The sequence below is a fragment of the Protopterus annectens genome, chromosome 5.part0, assembly GCF_019279795.1.
Source record: "Protopterus annectens isolate FY-2018-M chromosome 5.part0, PAN1.0, whole genome shotgun sequence".
In the NCBI taxonomy this organism is placed as follows: Eukaryota; Metazoa; Chordata; order Ceratodontiformes; family Protopteridae; genus Protopterus; species Protopterus annectens.
In genome coordinates, this window is record NC_056735.1 from 496,689,589 (window position 1) to 496,710,308 (window position 20,720).

General features: G+C 42.3%; 1 protein-coding gene across 1 annotated transcript in view; it reads left to right on the plus strand.

Moving 5' to 3' along the window:
* The window catches only part of SLC38A10 (solute carrier family 38 member 10), a gene marked incomplete in the record, with an annotated part of 1,157,663 nt that overhangs the window by 1,120,496 nt on the left and 16,447 nt on the right, over positions 1-20,720 (plus strand).

A 20,720-nucleotide genomic window follows, 5' to 3' on the forward strand; every position in this document is an offset into this window, starting at 1 on the left:
CTTGTTGAAGGATATTAAAAGAAAACTGAGGGCCTCTGAGTCTGGGCCAAGGAGGTCCTTGTAGAGAGTGTATTTGTGGCTTCTACAAGTATTTTGTTGTAACTTTATGCAAATACTTTAGCTGGGACAGGAGTATCAGGCATTTATTGTGCACAACTGCATGGCTGAGAATGTCTGCCCATAAGGATGAGGTGAAGTACAAGATACAACATGCTGGTTTCTTGGAAGAAGTTCTCTCTGATCATCTTGCTCAGGATCTGGTCAATGACCTCTTGCAGAGTAAATAAGCTGCTTTTTCCCCAAAGCCCAGCAAACACCAGTAGAGGAAGAGGGAGAGGGAGAAGGAAGACATGAAAGGTTACATAGTCTCTCTTTTTTTAAACACCTTTATTGAATTATTACTTGTGACATAGGCAAATTACATTAATGTAAAAGTAATCAAATGGTATTAACAAGTTCACATTTACAATTATACTTCACATATATTGCTATATATTATATAACCTAAGCAACATTACATAAATTATTCATTTCCTTCCCCCTTTTTGTTTTAAACAAGAAACATCTTTATTAAACCATCACTTACAACATAGGCAGTCATACATTTATATAAATACAAAACAAACCACACGGACACAATCCTAGTTGCAAGCATTTTACATCACAAACACAACTGACACACTTCTAGTTGCAAACATTATACATCACTTATAATCTTCCCAATTATTTTCAAACATTGCACAACTCATTTAAGTCCTGTCTTCTTTTAAACTTCATTCCTCCCCTTGTGTATTGTTCCCACAATTCCCATTTTTTTCCCTATGCAGTTTGCTGCTACCCTTTTCTACAGATCTCAATTCCAGTTATTTTATCTCAGTTACTATATTTACTACTTCTCGTATTATTTGGTTTAGATTTTAATTTCCATTAGACACAGCAAGGCCTTACCATGTCTAGGTAATTCCGATTCTGTATCATAGCTCAGAAGATTTATCTCCCTTATCACACCAATCTGCCCACCTAGCATCTCCGACAGTGAGTCCTGCAGGAAATCCTTAAAGTCCGCCAACTCAGTGTACTCCCAGAAAATATGTTTCCTTGTACCTCTTTCTTCCCCATCACACCTCCAATATTTCCTGTCTACCTGAGGTTAAAAATTCTCTGGAGTCTACTTGGGGTATAAATATATCTATGTAAACATTTCCAAACAAAAATTCTAAATATTTTAGATTTTGTTGTATATTTGGGAGACATACATATATCCTCTGATTGTTTTTTTTTTTTGAGAATTGCTTATCCAGTTTCTTTTCCCCATCCTTTCTAACCTCCTCTGATTCATTCTTATTGCGCAATATTTTATATGTCTGCTAATTATTCCTTTTTTAATGGCAACTTCTGTTCTATATTCTGCTAAAAACTCTACCAGTGCATATCAATCATTGATAGGGAAGGCAGTCTCTACCTGCAGTCCAAATAAATTCTTGATGTCTTCCCATCCTATCATCTTTCCCTCTCTAGTTATTTGATCCCAATACCTTGGTTCCTGTGCCAGTTTTCTCCAATAAATTCCAGCCCCCTCTTGCCTATTGTCTATATCCTAATTGTAGTCATCCCTATTGGCAGAATCTCCTTTCTCCATTCCTGTGTTGGCTTAGTGCTTAAGATACTTTCTGCTACTTTATAGATATAATATTCTGCATGATTATTGTTATTCTCCTTAAAGGCCTACATCCAAAATCCCAGTCTCTCCTTGTTTCTTGAGCTTCCCTCCTGTTTCGTCATCATCCCTTTCTACTTTGATTTATACTTTTCTGCTTGTGCTATGTATAAGAGCATTAACTGTGTAGCTCTGAAATACCCCTTCAAATCAGGTAATCCCAAACCACCCTATTCTATTGGAAGAATCAGCTTATTCCACCTCATCTGGTTGATAAAAGCCATCAAGACTAATGGGACTAAAAACATTTTAACTGCTTGTATCTTACTATCCATATCCGTATAATAAAGCTTCCATTTTCTCGTTTTTTTCCATATCTTTTGTTTAGTCTGCTTCTACACATCATTAGCTGCCAAACCAGAATCAAAACCATACTCCTAAGTACTTCATTTTATAATGTCCCCATAAATGTGGATATTGCTGAACCAATTCATATGTGGGTACATACTTTACCACAAGTCGTCGTTTTAGCTTCATTAATTTTGTATCCTGAAAACAATTTGCAACTGTCTCAAAATGTTCCACAACACTGTAATGTCTCTCTCTTTTTCAGGTATGAAATAATATCATCTGCAAACAGCCAGCTTTTCTTGACTACCATACCAATTATGTCCTTGAATTTCTGAGTCCCTTATTTTCTTTGCCAATGGTTCTAAATATAATGCTGAAGCAGGAATTGTCAGAGAGACCCTCACCCACTTTAATTTTCACCTACGATCCCTCATATATCGTCCTAATCAACCTTATAATTTTTTCAAAAAATGTAAATGCTTCCATTCCCCTGCTCATAAAGTCCCAGCTTACTCTATCAAATGCTTTCTCTGCTTCAAGACCCAACAATAACAATGGTATTTTCTTACATTCTGCTTCCCTCTGGCTCATCAGTGTTGTCAGATGTTTGCCTCCCTTCCGCAAAACCACATTGATCCATATATATCAATTTTGGCATTACTTTTGCCATTCTTTTAGCCATTACAAACAGACATAAACACTTTGTAATCATGGTTTAGTATTGAAATGGGCCTGTACGAAGCTGCATCTGATGGATCTTTACCCTCTTTAGGTATTACAGCTGTGATGATGTGATGTAGGGTTTACTATCAATGTTTTAAAGTTTTCATAATGCTGATACGGAAAATGTTTGACTCCACATTAGCGAATGGTAGTGTGCATTCGCTGATGTGGAATCTGTGTTCTGATACCAGATCGCACTACAGTGGGGATTGGGAAATGTACCCTTTCCTCACTGTAGTGCGATCTCAGAGTTGGACTATGTAATATGCAGGGGGTGGGAGGGGGTGCAAGCCCCACCTGGGGGGGGGGTGCATGTGGGCTTGCCCTCCTACACAAATTTTACCAGTAACATGGACTTTTGACATTGGCACTTGCATTGTTCAAATGTTGATTCCATGTTACCATTTCCGAAATGTTGTAATTCATTATTACCAATTTTGGCAAACTGGTTTGATCAAAAAGTGAAAAACTATTTTGATTTTCCATATTTTGACAGTAAACCATGTGATAGTGTCAGAGAGAGTAGGACACATGCCAGCATATCTAGCTGGAGTTTTGTAAAGAATTTTATGTCATTTGGATATCAAACTGATTTGTACAGATGCTTGTGTTAAAATGTATTTGTAAATTTGCTTGTGTTAAAAATGTATCAACAGTGGGTCCTGCTGGACAGGAAAGAAATAATACATGCATATCAGACTGCACCGTAACTGATGAAATGTATATATGTTAATAGAGGATGCTGGAAGGGAAGGGGATAAGCTTAGCCCAGCTTACTTTAAAAAAATAGCTTGAAATTAAATGACTTGGTTTAGACCATAAAGATTTTATCTCACTGGCCTGAATGCAGCAGAGATGCAATGTCTAGGCTGGGGTCCTGCTCTTATTGTCCTTAGTGGTGAACTAATTGCTATCTTAGCGTCCAGTGAATGGCTGGTTAGTCACTGCAGGAAGGATGAAAGCATTGGAATTGTTTTGCAGTCTCCAGACACTGAAATAAGTCTTAGCAGGGTTCTGGGTGTGTGTTATGACACATCTCTGCCAGATCCTTGCTCAATTTCTAGTGAGGAGGTAGTGTGGAAACCACAAAATCAAGTTACCAGATGTGATGTCATTCTGTAGCCAGCACTGAAATTGCATTTGGATACTAGTGAGAGTTGTGACATTCAGCACTGTTTTTGGGAACTTGACAACAAAGACACTCATCCACTTCATCTTGCCTTGCTCTAGTAAGTAGGGAGCAGTAATTCTTCAGTCAGTTAGGAAAATGTATTGAAATTAATTAAATGTTTTTCTGCATCTGTCTGAATCTATCTCTGTTGTTTTTATATTTCTTGTGAACTGCAACTGGGGTGTTATTTTAAATAGATATTCAATATGTTCATGTTTTCTGTTTTATTACTTATTATTAAATATATCTATACTTTTCATTTGGCTGGTCTTTTAGAAAATATTTTACCCCTTGAGAATAATTGCATTTATTTGGTGGCATTGTGGCTTCATGCTCCTGAAAGTCTTGATGTTTGGTCAGACATTACCATTTGTGTAGTAGCTGGCTGGTGGCAGTGAATGTGCCTTAGAGTCTGGGTGGCAGTGGCATAGCTGGCAGATCTGTGCCAGCATTTCCCAGGTGTGTGTGTGAGAAAATCAAATCTCAACGTTTGTGTATGTTAACTATTTGGAGCATGGGCACAGGGCACTGATTTCTGCAGAGAGAAGAGTAGAGTCTTAATTGAGGCCTGGAGAGAAAGTGTAGCCCCAGGTCTGGATTGTGCTCCCTGTATGTTCTTAAGGGAAATTGTGCTGAGTGCAGAGAGCTTCATCTGAAATTACTGTATGTTTCTGTTTTTGGTCTAAGTGAACATTCCTCACCAGTGTCAATAGTGAAGATTGAGGCTTCTTGATTACTGGCCCAGAGGAGGGATGTCACATATTGGTGGCAGTGGTGGGATATTAATTGAACTTCTGTACCCTGTAAGCAGTTGTCACTGAAGGTGTGTGTACTGCCAGCAGCCACAAGGTAAACATACAGAGCTTCATTTTTCACAACAGTTTTATTTATTTTTGTTAATTTAATTTAGTCAAGGAAAACAGGCAAATATGTCAGCAGAGGATTATGGCAAGCTGATTGAACCCAGTTGGCTAAGGTGTGCAAATCCAAAGGACTGGTGCATGCCATTGTGGCTAAAGATGAAATGATTCCAGCCTTAGTCGCAGTTGCAGCACAGACCAGCAACCAGGAGGTCAACCAGTCTGGCGGTGGGGATGTGCAGCCCTCAGAAACAGGACAGTTCACCTTTTCCTCATATGATTTAAAAACCTCTCTGGAGTTAGAGACTTGAACTTAGGGCAAAACACATGGAATTAGAATCCGTAGAGAGACTGCAGCATTTGGGGGTCAAAGAAAATGAGAGACTGCAGCATTTGGAGACTGCAAAAATGAGAAGCAGCATCAACATGAGAGGGACATGCTGACTCTTCGACAGGAACATGCAGGTAATGGGGAAGGGAATAGCTAAATCCCAGCAGCAACAAAGGTCTGTAAATATCTTTCACAGTATAAAGAAGGTGATAATTTTGATAGTTTTATTCATATATTTGAAAAAGTATGTAGACAATATGATGTTGATCAAGGACTCTGGGTATGGTTGCTGACCCCATTACTACATGGTAAAGGTGTATCTGCTCGTTCTAAATCGTCTGATACTGATTGTTTAAATTATGACAAGGTTAAGCATTGTTTATTGGAATGTTTTAAGTTAACACCTGAAACTTACAGGAGAAAGTTTTATGAGCATAAACGTAAGGCAGATGAAAGTGTATGTGATTATGTTGCTGAGCTAAGCACTTATTTTCATAGATGGGTGATTGGGTGTCAGGTTACCACATTTGAAAGGTTGGCAGACCCTTTGGTGAGGGAACAAGCCCTTAGCACTTTGCCTGAGGACCTAAGAATCTGGTTGGCAGAATGGGAGTGTAACTCTGTAGATGAACTGGGGAGAAATGGTTATCTCTAATTAGCAAGCAGGGCAGCACTGCACAAGAAGGGGATACCCAGTGTTGCACATGAATATAAGGGAACCATGGTGGGCAGCCAAAGCCACCAGAGTCCACCAGTAACAGGGGTAGCCACTAGTTCAGGTACACAGCCAGGATCAATGTTTAGATGATGCCCTTCAAGAATGCAACTGCAGTCATAACATATGGGTTGTCCTGCCTCAGGCAGCCCTCGGTCGGCCGGATTCCAAAGTCTGGGTCCGACGTCGGCTGATGTCGCATTTCTCTCCAACATCAGAGCGGCTGGAGTACATAAGCATCAGCTGACGCCATTTTCTTCAGTCTTTCTTGCCGCGCGGTGCCCGAAGCAGAAGCAGTTCGCAAGTGCCGGTCGGTCAGCTCCTGTATTCTTCGAATCCGAAGTCATCAAAAAAGCTAAGTACCCCATTGGGGACCTTTTCTTGCCTCAGCCGATGTCAGAAATTACTGAAAAAGTTAATAATTGTCTGTCTTGTGGTAAACAAATACCTCATAAGGATTTCCACTCTTACTGTCTTCCTTGCCTTGGCCCAGACCACGACGTCTCGGCCTGTGTCGCCTGTGCTCGCTTCAACAAGCGCACTCTCAGATGCCGGGCAGAGTTCGCTGAAGACTTTTTTGGCGAAAAATTTGCGTATACAATGCCGTCGGATATTCCGACATCGCAAATGCCCAAGAAACGAAAAGACCGGGACCAACATCCTCGGCCCGCGTCTACCACCGACTCCACGCCAAAACCTACCGCGAGTGCTCCGGTTCCCTCTGAGACGGTTATCCAACCGCTCCGAACCGAAGACACCGCATTACCGACGACTCCGATACCAGATCCGATGCCAGTTATAGATTTTCCTCCGGATACTGAAACCGAGGAAATGCCAAAGACCATTGCTGTAGATAAGGTCACTCCTGCACGTGGAGCTGCCAGGCCTCCTATGGCCATGTCTATTAAGGCCTACTCTCGGGCTAAGGCAGCCAGCAAAACTAAGCACCTTACAGCAAAAACCTTGACTCAAACTACTCCTGAGACACAAATCATGTCTATGGCCGCAGACTTAATTTCCATGATTAGAGGTTCACAGGCCCATCCTGAGAGAGCATCCCAGCCTCCTCCGGATAAGAGGCCCCGGGTTGATCCCTCTGAACCTATCCCTACAGATAATGACTCTGAGGACTCTATCCACTCCGAGGGCCAGGAAGACCTCTTTCAGACCTATGAGGATTCTGATGCAGAGGATTCCATTCCCTCGGCCTCCCCTCCTGAGGATATTTCTTTTGGGGAAGTTCTGCATACCATGAGGGAACATTTCAAGTGGCAAGGCCAGGAATATTCTGATTCCAGAAAGTGCCTTCGAACCTTCCTTAAAAAGCCCCAGCACAGGCCCCTAGCTATTCCTCCTGTGCTTGATGTTTTGGATGATCTTTATTCTGACTCCAGTGTTACCCCTGATTCTCTTCCTCCTGCCCCAGCCAAACCAGACAGATATTACAGGGTCCCAGACACACATTCCCATTTGTTCAGGGCCCATACTGTTGATTTAGAAACTATTTCTCAGGGACCTAAGGGTGTTTCAGCTTCCACCTCTAAAAATCCCTTGCCTTCCAACAGGGAAGCTAGGTCAGTAGAGAGATGGTGGAAAAAGGTGTACACCTCCACCACTTTATCTATGAGAGCTTTGAATTGCCTTTTTCATATGTTACAATATCAGGATTACCTGTTAGATGATTGACAGAAAACATTGGCTTCTCCTGACCCTTTAGACAGGAAGTCTTTGCAGGAAGCTGTACATAATTCTCAGCAAGTCAGCAATCACTTTCTGCAGTGTGGATATGATGCATTGGAAGCTTCATGTAGGGCAGCTATGACAGGGGCAGTCCTTCGCAGACATGCATGGTTAAAAGAACAACCTCTACCAGATCATGCTAAGGCAAAACTTCTGGATGCACCCTTGGAAAAGAACAAGCTTTTTGGTGCTAATGCTAAAGATGTGTTAAAGTCCATCGAGGAAAAAGCAAAATCAGTTCAGACGGTCAAAGATTTCCTCCAGGTTCAACCCCCCAGATTCAGCAGGAATTGGCTTTCAAAGAACTGGTCCTTTCCTAATCCTGAAAATTTTCAAAGGGGTAAAAACAGGCGTGGCCGAGGAAGAGGACAATACAGATGTTCCTACAGGGGACGACAATGGCAGCCAGAAAACCAAAGAAGTGACACAGGGGTCTCCCCCGCCCCTCAGACACAATCTCAATGACTTTCCTCTACAACCACCAACCAAGGAGCAAACAGAAGCACCCTTGGGCGGAAAATTATCTCTGTTTTCAGACAATTGGCACAGATTGACAAAAGACAAATGGATTTTGGACATTATAGACCATGGTTACAGGTTCCATTTTCACACCTTACCCAGAAAACAGGGCATGCCAAACCTACCACAAAACCAGAGGGCAGAGGCTATCAAGCAAATTTCTCTGCTGGCTCAGATAAAAGCAATAGAAAGAGTACCACAACAAGAACAAGGCCAGGGGTTCTACTTATGACTGTTCCTTGTGCCAAGAAAAGAAACTCAGTGGAGACAAATACTGGATTTGTCCGCATTAAACACTTTTCTCATAGTACCAAAGTTCAAAATGCTGACTCTACAGCAACTCCTTCCCATGCTGGGCAAGGGGTCTTGGCTGATTACTCTGGACCTCAAAGAGGCATACCTGCATGTCCCTATCAGACACAGCTGCAGAAGATACCTCAGATTTCTTGCAAGGCCAGAGCATTATCAATTCTCAGCATTGCCATTTGGCTTATCTACTGCGCCTAGAGTATTCACAAAATGTCTGGCTTCAGTAATTGCTCATTGCAGGCTCAGGGGATCCAAATTTACCCGTACCTGGACGACTGCCTTATACAAGTGGACGACAAACTGATGTTGACAAAAAACTTGAACTATGTCATACAATTATTTCAGGCTCTGGGATACACAGTCAACTTTCAAAAGTCAAGACTTCAACCATCCCAGCAAATAACCTTCTTAGGAGCCAATCTGGACACAGCCTCTCAAATGGCTTACCTAACAGAAGACAAGCAAGAGAAGTTAACTCATTATTTCAAGGGTTTGGCAAAACTCACCCAGATGACTGCAAGGAGATTCCTACAGGCCCTGGGTTACATGGCATCCTGCATTCTCTTGGTTCCATTAGCAAGACTACACATGGGAAAGCTTCAATGGTATTTAAAAAGCCTATGGTCTCAGCACAACAACAACTTAGAGGCAACCATACCGCTCATTCCATGCCTACAAAAGGAATTCCTATGGTGGGCATCGGTAAGCCAGGCAAACACAGGTATGTCATTCAAAAAACCTCAGATAACACAGACCATGACCACAGACGCCTCAGACATCAGATGGGGGGCGCATATGGAAGGCAGATGCATACAAGGACAATGGTCTCCAAAGGAAACACATCTGCATATAAACCAAAAAGAAATGCTGGCAGTAATGCATGCCATCGAGGCCTTTCGACAACAACTTCAACAAGGCCATTTACTGATACGGACAGACAACACCACTGTGATGTGGTACATAAACAAGCAAGGGGGCACCCATTCCTACCCCCTTTGCAGACTGACAATGAATCTTTGGGAAAAATCACTGAGCCTGAACATACATTTACAATCCCAGTTTGTTCCAGGCAAAGACAATGTGCTGGCAGACAGCCTAAGCAGGAATTTCATAGATCCTCACAAGTGGAGGTTACACCCAAGGATCTTCACACAACTCACCTCGACATGGGGCAGGCCAGAAGTAGACCTATTTGCCTCTCACCTCAACCACCATCTGCAAAAATTCTGCTCAAGGACATACCATCCACAAGCTTGGAAAATAGATGCTCTTTCATTCAGCTGGAACTGCCTAAAAATCTATGCATTCCCACCTCTGCCACTGATGACCACAGTATTACTGAAGATCAAAGCAGAGAGACCCAAGGGGATCCTAATAGCTCCAGACTGGCCAAGACAACACTGGCACCCACTACTACGGAGTATATGTCACAACAAGAAGTGGGCCCTTCCCCCATGGCCCCTACTTTTGACTCAGCACAACTTCAAAACAGTGCATCCAAACCTTCAGACACTGCAGCTGACAGCCTGGGAGATCCCATGAATAACCTCAATCTATCTCTCTCCAAGGAAGTTCAGTGGATACTAACAGAAGCTCGAAGACCATCCACCAGAAAGGTTTACTTGGCAAAATGGAAGAGATTCAGCATTTGGAACACCAGCAAGGGTCATGATGCATCAGTATTGAACATCCCACTCATCCTGGAATATTTGGCAGATATGCTTCAGAATGGACTCTCATATTCTTCCATAAAGATACATGCTTCAGCTATTTCAGCTAGATATAACACTGATCCACCTGTGTTTTCACATCCTTTGCTAAGGCAATTCCTTAGGGGAATCAAGAACATTAAGCCACCAAGAAAGGCTCCAGTGCCAGCTTGGGACCTCAACTTTGTCCTAGAAAAACTGACTCTACCTCCTTTTGAACCAGCAGCTTCAGTGGACTTACAATTCCTCTCATGGAAGACAGCTTTCCTGTTGGCAATTACCTCAGCAAGAAGGGTTTCGGAACTACAGGCCCTAATGGCAATACCACCGTTCATAATCTTTCACCGAGACAGGGTCTCCTTAAGAACCAACCCTACTTTTATGCCAAAAGTGGTATCTAGGGTTTCTTTAAATCAAGCTATTCATCTGCCTGCTTTCTTCCCCAGTCCTGAAAACAAAGGGGAAAGACTGCTACATACCTTGGACATTCACAGACAACTTCGCTACTACCAGGACAGAACCAAGACCAGTAGGAAGTCTGATCAACTCTTTGTAGCTTACGCCCCTGGAGTACAAGGGAAAGCAATTTCAAAACAGACTATTTCAAAATGGATTGGACATTGCATCAGATTTTGTTATTCCTTCCATGGAAAGACTGTTCCAGTCAATGTCAGACCACACTCCACCAGAGCTACAGCCACCTCAACAGCATTCTTAAGAGGGGTGCCTACAAAGGACATTCTAGAAGCTGCTACATGGAGCTCCGTGCATACATTCTCCAAACACTACAATCTCCCTCTATACTCCAGATCCAGAGCAGGCTTTGCTTCGGCAGTCCTGCAGGGTTTGATTGCCACACCATCTCTTTCCTAGAGCATTCCTCCTCCCCCAGCTAAGCTATGGTATTCTACCCATATGTTATGACTGCAGTTGCATTCTTGAAGGACATAGTACAGTTTTGTACCTACCATAAATGTAGATGTCCGATAGATATGCAACTGCAGTCGGATTTTCCCTCCCTCCATACCCCTCTATGCCTTGGGTCCACTCCTATCCCTGTTCCTCTTAGCTGGGGATATCTGTTATGGTATATCTGTTTATTGCTTATTTATTTATTTGTTTGGAATTCTGTTTTTTCCTTCCAATTTGATTACAGCCTTCCTTGGAGGGCACCTAGCTTCTGGGGCAAGAAACACTGAAGAAAATGGCGTCGGCTGATGCTTATGTACTCCAGCCGCTCTGACGTTGGAGAGAAATGTGACATCAGCCGACGTCAGGCCCAGACTTTGGAATCCGGCTGACCGAGGGCTGCCTGAGGCAGGACAACCCATATGTTATGACTGCAGTTGCATATCTGTCGGAGATCTACATTTATGGTAGGTACAAAATTGTACTTTTTAAATATAACTAGAGAAGGCATGTAGCATACAAATGTCCACTGAAGCAAGGTGGGAAGTAAAAGGTGGGGGGGCCATCAAGTGGGAATAACAGAATGCCAGTGGTGAGTTGTTTGGAGACAACAGGATTACTAAACTGTCACTGGAGTTTCTATCCTATCTTAGTGGGTGGAAAACAGGCCACTGCAAAGAGAAAGACAGCCTTTGACATAACCATTGAGAAGCCTGCAGTGGTTAAAGAGAACCAGTACTTACTTGGGCAGTCCACTCCAGTCAGAGCTTTAGGAGGGACCCCATTCCAAATACCTTTGGCCAGGGTTCACCTTGACAGGAAGGGTGGAAAATGTTATCCATGCAGGTGTTTTTCTTAATAGGGAATGATTTTGATAATGCAATACCTTGTGTGCATGCAGTTATACACAGTCAGGCTTGGAGACAGGCATGTGGGTCTGGTAGCCTAGGAGAGACCCAGACAGACCCCACATCTAAAGATGGGGGTGGTGATGTGGCTATTTGGGGGTGGATAGTGAACTAATTGCTACCCTTGGGTGCCAGACAATGGCTGGTTAGTTGCTGTAGGAAGGGTGAAAGTATTGGAGTTCTGTTACAATCTCCAGATGCTAGAATAAGTCTTAGCAGGGTTCTGTGTGTGTTTTGTGACACATCTGTGCTATATCCTAGCTCAATTTCTAGTGAGGGGGTAGTGTGGGAACCACAGAATCAGGTGACCAGATGTTATGTCATTCTGTAGCCAGCACTGAAATGGTATGCAGATACTAGTGAGAGATGTGACCGTCAGCAGTCTGTTTTTGGGAACCTGACAACAAAGACACTCTTCCACGTCATCTTGCCTTGCTCTAGTAAGTAAGTAGGGAACAGTAACTCTTCAGTCAGTTAGGAAAATATAGTGAGACTACTTAAATGTTTTTTCTGTATTTGTCTGAGTTTTTCCATGTGTGTTGTTGTTATATTTCCTGTGAATTGAAACTCTGATGTCCATTGCAATTAGATATTCAGTATTTTCATATTTTTATTTAATTATGTACTATTAAATATATATATATACCTTTCATTGTGGCTGGTCTTTTAGAAAATATTTAACCCTTCAGAGTAATTGCATTTATTTGATGGCACTGTGTCTTCATGCTCCTGAAAGTCTTGCTGCTTGGTCAAACATTACCATTTGTATAAGTATTGATTTTACTAAGAGTAATTGGATACCCTTCTAAGAGCCTTAAAGTAACTGGCTGGTGGCAGTGAATCTACCTTATAGTCTTTGTGGAAGTGGCATAGCTGGTAAATCTGTGCCAGCCTTTCCAAGGTGTGTGTGTGTGTGTGTGTGTGTGTGTGTGTGTGTGTGTGTGTGTGTGTGTGTGTGTGTGTGTGTGTGTGTGTGCACGTGTCAGCTGCTTGGAACAGGGACACAGAGCACTGATTTCTGCAGAGAGAGAGGTGTAGTCTTATTTGGGGCCTGGAGAGAAAGTCTAGCCCCCGGTCGGAGTATGCTGTTAAGGGAAATTGTGCTTGGTGCAGAGAGATGCATCAGAAAGTACTGTATGTATCTATTTTGATTCGAAGTGAGCATTCCCTACCAGTGTCTGTGATGAGAATTGAGGATGTTCATCTTGTTTCACTGTTGCAGTCATTACACTTGGGTTATCCTGCTGGCAGGCTACCCGCAGTCAGCCTGAATTCCAAAGTCCTGGTCCGGCGTCAGTTGCTGTCGCCTCTTCCCTGACGTCAGTGCACCAGGGGTATGAAAGATGCAGCCGACGCCATTTTCTTCAGTCTTTCTTGCCACGCTGTGCCCGAAGCAAAAGCAGTTCACAAATGCCGGTCGGCCGACTCCTGAGATTTTCAAAAACTAATTTCGGATCCGAAGTCTTCAATAAAGCTAAGTACCCCATTGGGGAAACTTTTTTCTTGCTCCAGGCCAATGTCAGAAAAAGTTAGCAATTGTATTTCTTGTGGGAAGCAAATACCTCATAAGGATTTTCATTCTTACTGTATTTCTTGCCTAGGCCCTGACTACGACGTTGCTAGCTGTCAGTTTTGTGCTAGATTTAACCAACGCACTATTAAGTGTCGGTACAATTTTGCTTTTCATTACTTTGGCCGAAGGTTTAATTATATAATGCCGTTGGAACAGCAGATGACCAGAGTTTATAAAAAGCGCAAGGAAAAAGACAGACATCCGAGTTCCAAAACCAAAGGCGAGGCCTCCGCTAGGCCAGTCGCCGGTCCTCAGTAAGGCGCTTTCATAGCCCCTGACACCCGCTACCTCAGAGCCACAGGCCGCTACTGACTTCCACGTGGAGACAGCTAGGCCACTGGATACTCAAGGTATTTCACACTCGGAAACTATTCCCTCAGATGGGTCCAGAGCCGCTGAGCAGGCATCTGCTTCTGAGGGTGTTTTCAGACCTACACAGTTATATATTAAGCCAACCTCAGCTTCCAAGGCAAAGACTAAAACAGCTTTAAAGACAAAGAAACAAGTACAGCATTCTCCTGGACAGACTTCCATGCTCAAGAAACAGATGCTTAAAATGGCCGAAGACCTAATTACTTTGATCAGGGGTTCCCATCCCCCTCCTGATAAGAGGCCTAGGCAAGACACAGAATATGATTCCTCTGACCAGGTTTCCATTTCCTCTGACTCCTCTTCAGGTCAGGGATACACTTTGCTTCCCTATGAGGATTCTGATGCTGAAGAATCTATCCCTTCAGCTTCTCCTCCTGAGGATTATTCTTTTGGGGAAACCCTGCACACCATGAGGGAGCATTTCCACTGGGAGAGCCAAGATTACTCAGAATCTAAGAAAAGGCTCAGAGACTTTCTTCTACTACCCCAGCATAGACCTCTTGCTATTCCACCTGTTCTAAACATTGTAGATGATGTATTCTCAGAGTCCGGCCTGTCTCCTGACTCTTTGCCTCCTGCACCTGTTAAGCCAGACAGATACTACAGGGTTCCAGACTCATAAATTTCTTTATAAAAACCCTGCTGCTGACCCAGAAACAATATCTCAGGGTCCCAAAGGAGTCAAGGCCTCTACTGCTAAAAACCCTGTTCCCTCGGATAGGGATTCTAGGTCACTGGACAGATGGGGGAAAAAAGTTTACACTTCTGCTACCTTGGCTGTAAGGGCTTTAAATTTTCAATTTCATATGCTTAAATATCAGCAATACTTAATGTCACTGCTAAAACAGAAAATGTTGACAAATTCTGAATGTTCTAAAAACAAGGAAATGCAGGATTTATTGCATGCAGCTGAACAAGTGGGAAAGCATACTTTGCAATGTGGTTTTGATTCACTGGAGGCCTCTTGTAGGGCCGCTGTTACAGGTTCTATTATTAGAAGGCATGCTTGGTTAAAGGAACAGAATCTGCCTGATCATGTTAAAGCAAAACTATTGGATGCTCCATTACAGCATGATACTTTGTTTGGTGTTAAGGCAGAAGAGGTGTTGAAGAAAATGGAGGATAAAGCGAAATCTATGCAGACAGTAAAGGATTTCTTACAGGTACAACCTCCCAGATTTAGCAGGAACTGGACTTCTAAGAATTGGTCCTTTCCAGTGTCAGACAGGCCACAAAGAGGCAGATAAAGACACCATTGAGGCAGACAACAACCCCAAGGCTCATACAGGCCCAAACAATGGGGTGCTACTACCTCCAAAAGCAGAGAAGACAAATCACAGCCATATAGGAAACAGTCACAATGACTTTCCTCTGCCAGTGCCAAGAACTTATCTTTTGGCAGCACCCTTGGGGGAAAGCCAGCACTTTTTTCACAAAATTGGCACATGATCACCCAGGACAAATGGGTCTTAAACATAGTCTCCTGGGGCTACAGGTTTCACTTTCACACCCTTCCAAAGGCAAAAGGTATGCCAGACCTGCCACACAGTCAATGGGCAGAGGCACAAAAACAAGTTTTATCTCTCATGTACATGAAGGCTATTCAGCCAGTACCACAGCAAGAGCAGGGACAAGGATTTTACTCAAGACTTTTCTTAGTACCCAGAAAGGACAAAGCCTGGAGACCAATTCTGGACCTGTCTATTCTAAACACTTTTCTGGATGTTCCAAAATTCAAAATGTTGACTCTCCAGCAGCTTCTGCCCATGCTGGGCAAGAAGGCTTGGCTTGTAACGTTGGATCTCAAAGAGGCATACTTGCATGTCCCAATCAGACAGTCTTGCAGAAGATACCTCAGATTCTTAGCTAGCTCAATGCACTACCAATTCTCTGCACTACCCTTTGGCTTATCTACTGCACCCATGGTCTTCACAAAATGCCTGGCACCAGTAATTGCATTTTGCAGACAAAGAGGAATTCATATATATCCCTACTTAGACGACTACCTTATTCAAGCAGAGAGCAAAGACATTCTACTAAAGCATCTGGCATTTGTAAAAAGATTACTAATTTGCTTAGGGTACACAGTAAACGAAAATAAATCAAAACTAGTACCCTTTCAAGAGATAATATTCCTGGGTGCAAGCTTAAATACAACTGCCCAGATAGCTTATCTCACGCCAGACAAACAAAGGCAACTGACTTCATACTTCAAAAGCATGGCAACAAAGACCCAGTTATCTGCAAGAAAAAATCTGCAGGCTTTGGGCTTCATGGCATTCTGCTAATTCCATATGCAAGACTGCATATGAGGAAGCTACAATGGTACCTAAAAAGTGTTTGGATTCAACATTGCCACAGCCTGGAAACATTAATTACTCTCATTCCCTGCCTACAACAGGAGTTTCGATGGTGGGCACAGGCCTGTCACCACAACAAGGGACAGCCATTCACCTTACCCACAGCCAGGCAGACACTAACAACAGATGCATCAGATTATGCCTGGGGGGCCCACATGGCAGGAAAACGTATTCAGGGCACATGGCCCGAAAGCCAAATGCATCTTCATATCAGTCAAAAAGAGATGCTAGCTGTACAGAATGCCCTGACAGCCTTCAAGGATTTACTCCATCCAGGACAACTGCTGATAAAAACGGACAGTACTACAGTCATGTGGTACATAAGCAAGGAGGCACACATTCCTACCCTATCTGCAGACAAGCCATGACTTTGTGGTACACAGCATTGACTTATCAAGTGCACCTGCAAGCACAATTCCTGCCAGGAAAAACAAATACTCTGGCAGACGAACTAAGCAGAAACCTCATGGACCCTCATGAGTGGAAACTAGATCCACAAGTCTTCAGCATGATAACAAGGAAATGGGGATGCCCAGACATAGATCTATTTGCCTCCCCTCACAACTAGGAAGCAACGTGGTGCATGTACGGCAACTGCTCGGCTGAAAAAATCGGCAATGCTGAAATGAAATAGCCAGCAGAAATGGTGAAGTACTAAATAACTTTTAATAAAGACTAAGATAGAGGGTGATATGCCCTACTATCTATAACATCCAAACCGGGTTTCGGCTGCAATAGCCTTCTTCAGTGGAAATAAAACACAATCACATACATAGGTTTATGTATAACAACATAAACTACAGAGATTCTGCACAAGGACTCACCACAAACAAGCATGGAAAGTGGATGCTCCATCATTCAGCTGGAAAACCCTTACAGTTTATGCCTTTCCTCCACTGCCTTTCCTCCCCAAGATACTCCTAAAGATCAGACAAGAGAAGCCAAAAATGATACTGATTGCCCCAAACTGGCCACACCAGCACTGGTATCCATTCTTAAAGAACTTGTTTCAAGGCCCAGCCTGGACATTACCTCAAATTCCTCATCTACTGACCCAACAAAGCAATCAGATCCTGCACAGCCAACTCAGAACACTAAATCTGGCTGCATGGCGGATATTATAACCACTCAGGACACACCTCTCTCTAAAGCAGTTATGGATGTTATTTTGGAGGCCAGGAGGCCCAGCACCAGAAAATCTTATGCAGAAAAATGGAAGAGATTCTGTGCTTGGAACCAGGCACAAGGAATTGACACGCTTGTACCAAATATTCCTCATATACCTAACTGAGATGCTGGACAAAGGCCTATCCTTCTCATCAATTAAGATCCATGCCTCTGCCATTTCAGCTCATTACAATACGGACCCACCTATTTTTCACATCCACTGCTGAGGCAGTACCTCAGAGGGGCCAAAAACATTAGACCTCCAAGGAGAGCACCAATACCTACATGGGACCTCAATTTTGTCTTGGAAAAGCTCACACTGCCTCCTTTTGAGCCAGCCAATACAGCCGACATAAAGTTCTTATCATGGAAAACAGCTCTGCTCCTAGCAATAACTTCAGCAAGAGGAGTCTCAGAGTTACAGGCATTAATGGCTGTGGAACCTTTTATTATTTTCCATCCGGACAGGGTTTCTCTAAGGACAAACCCAACATTTATGCCTAAGGTAGTGCCCAGTGTGGCTCTTAACCAAAATATTCATTTGCCTACCTTTTATCCAAACCCACAGAATAAAGGGGAGAGACTTCTGCATTCTTTGGACATACACAGACAGCTACGCTTTTACTTGGACAAAACTAAAGCTTTCAGAAAGACTGAGCAACTTTTAGTGGCATATGCTGCAGGATCACAAGGAAAGGCTATTCCAAAGCAGACTATTTTAAAATGGATAGACCACTGCATTCGTTTCTGCTATTCACAACATGGAAAATCACTGCCTAAGGGCATTAGGCCACATTCTACCAGAGCAGCAGCCACTACAGCAGCCTTCCTCAGAGGAGTACCAACCAAGGATATTTTGGAGGCTGCAATTTGGACCAGTGCACACTTTTACAAAGCACTACCACTTACCTCTTTACTCTAAATCCAGAGCAGGCTTTGCCACTGCAGTTCTGCAGGGCCTCATAGCTAGTCCTAATTCTATTTAGGCCCAGCCACCCAACCTCAGCTTTGGGATTCAACCCAAGTATAATGACTGCAACAGTGAAACACGATGAACATAGTACAGTTGTGTACCTACCATAAATGTAGATGTTTGAGTCTGTTCACTATTGCAGTCCAGGTTACCCTCCCTCCATCCCCCTTTTCATTGCTGGGACTTCTCTGTACTTCTCTATTCTATACAGCCTATGTGGTGTATTTGCTTGTATATGAAGGTAATGTTTATGTTAGTGCATGCTTTTTTATAAGCAGAATTTTTAGCCTACCCTTTTGGGGGCACCTGACATCTGGGGCAAGAAAAACTGAAGAAAATGACGTCAGCTGCATCTTTTATATCCCTGGCGCACTGATGTCAGGGAAGAGGCGAAAGCAGCCGACGCCGGACCAGGACTTTGGAATTCAGGCTGACTACGGGTATCCTGCCAGCAGGATAACCCAAGTGTAATGACTGCAACAGTGATTACACTCGAACATCTACATTTATGGTAGGTACACAACTGTACTTCCCTTGATTACTGGCCCAGAGGAGGGACGTCACAACAGCTACCATTGCTTTCTTCCAGGATGTTGGTACTTCTCCTCTTAAAATACTGTTAAATAAAAACTTCCAGATCTTTATCAGTTTTTCCTCCTAGCTTCCAAACTTCCACAGGAATATCATCTTTTCCCAGGGAGTTTCCTGTAGTTTGGTTATATATATCACAATTTTTATCTCATCTCCTCCTGTCCGAACCTTTAGTAAATGAGTCTCATCTACCTCTAACCTTGGCATATTTAATTCTTCCATAAACATTTCCATTTGTATCTTTCTTGTTTTCCATATTTCTCTGCTTTATACAGACTTTCATAGAATTTGTGAAATATTTCCACTAACTCTACAGGATCGCTTGTTATGTTCCTTGTTATAGGCTCCCTAAGCTTGGTTATAGCCTTTTCTATTTTCTGTTGCCTGAGTCTTTGTGCAAAGGTTTTTGTGCCTAGAGTTATTATCAAAAAAGCTGCTTAACAGCAGTCTTTCTAAACTTGTGTATATTACTGAGGTAATCCCTTATTTTCTGCTTAGCATTATGCAGTTGATCCTCTTCTTGTTCTGTGAGATTCTCCCTAGTCTGTAATACTTTAACGTTTATCAGTACCTATAAATAATTCTTGTTACTTGTTAACCATAGCTCCCTTTCTTTTATTTCCACCCTATTTTTAAACTCCACCCTAATTTTATCCTTCTCCCTAGCTATATTTTTAGAAGTAAGTTGTGTCTTCTCTAATAGCTCTTGAATAATCTGTACTACCCATTCCTTTCTTTTCAACAGATAGGTGGTAAAGCATCAATGTCTCATTTTTATTTCATTGTCCTGTGTTTTTATTTTAGTTATTATTGAAGCATGATCTGAAATAGTTATTGGGTGCATATCAAGACCTTCAATTAAATGTACATGTTTCTGTGAAATGTAAATTCTGTCTAGCCTTGCCCAGTTTTTATATTGGGGAATAGTATGTAAATTCACTCTGAACTCCTGTTATTGAATTTACATCTTCCATCCCAAACATTTTCATAAATGTCTTCAAAAATCTACCCTCCTTTGTTATACTTTCCATTCTGCCCCCCCCAGAGACATCTTCACTGCTGCAAATCAAATTCCAGTCCCTACCTATAAGTAATATTCCTTATTGAAAACTGATTATTTCTCCCAGAATTTTCTTAAGCTCCACTGCAGCAGTTTTATGTGGAATATAAATACATGCCAGTGTAATCCTTCTCCCTTGGCAGTAGCCCCTTAGCACTACAGATCTACCATTATTATCTTTTTTATCTTTGTCACTATTGGAGCTCCTCTCACAATTAATAAAAGTACTTCTGTTTTCCTTTGTCCCAGATATTCCGCTGAATGACCTTTCTTAAAACATTTATTTTTCAAATTCACATGTTCAGTTCTTTCCAAGTGTGTCTCCTGTACCATAGCTATTTGTACTCTACATTTTTAAATATAGTTCACATTCTTTCTTTTTTGTATTTATCTGTCAGACCATTGACATTTAAAGGCATTACAGAAAGCATGATTGTATTAAAAGGTTATTATTCCCACCATTTACGTATAACATCTTTTTTTTGTTAAATGTCTAATTCCAGCTTTTCAGCTTTTGTGTTACATGCATACACTGTTTGGCAGGTTGAACGTTTATGTAGTTGTTTATTGTGATATCCATTTGTGCCTATGTCACATCTTACAAAATGTTTTGTTTTATTGAAAGCCCTCAAAAAAAAGAACAATACCCTCTAAAACCTATTAATACTAACGCACAAAACTATGTACATCTTCAAATAAATTTTACCCTCCTAATAGGAACA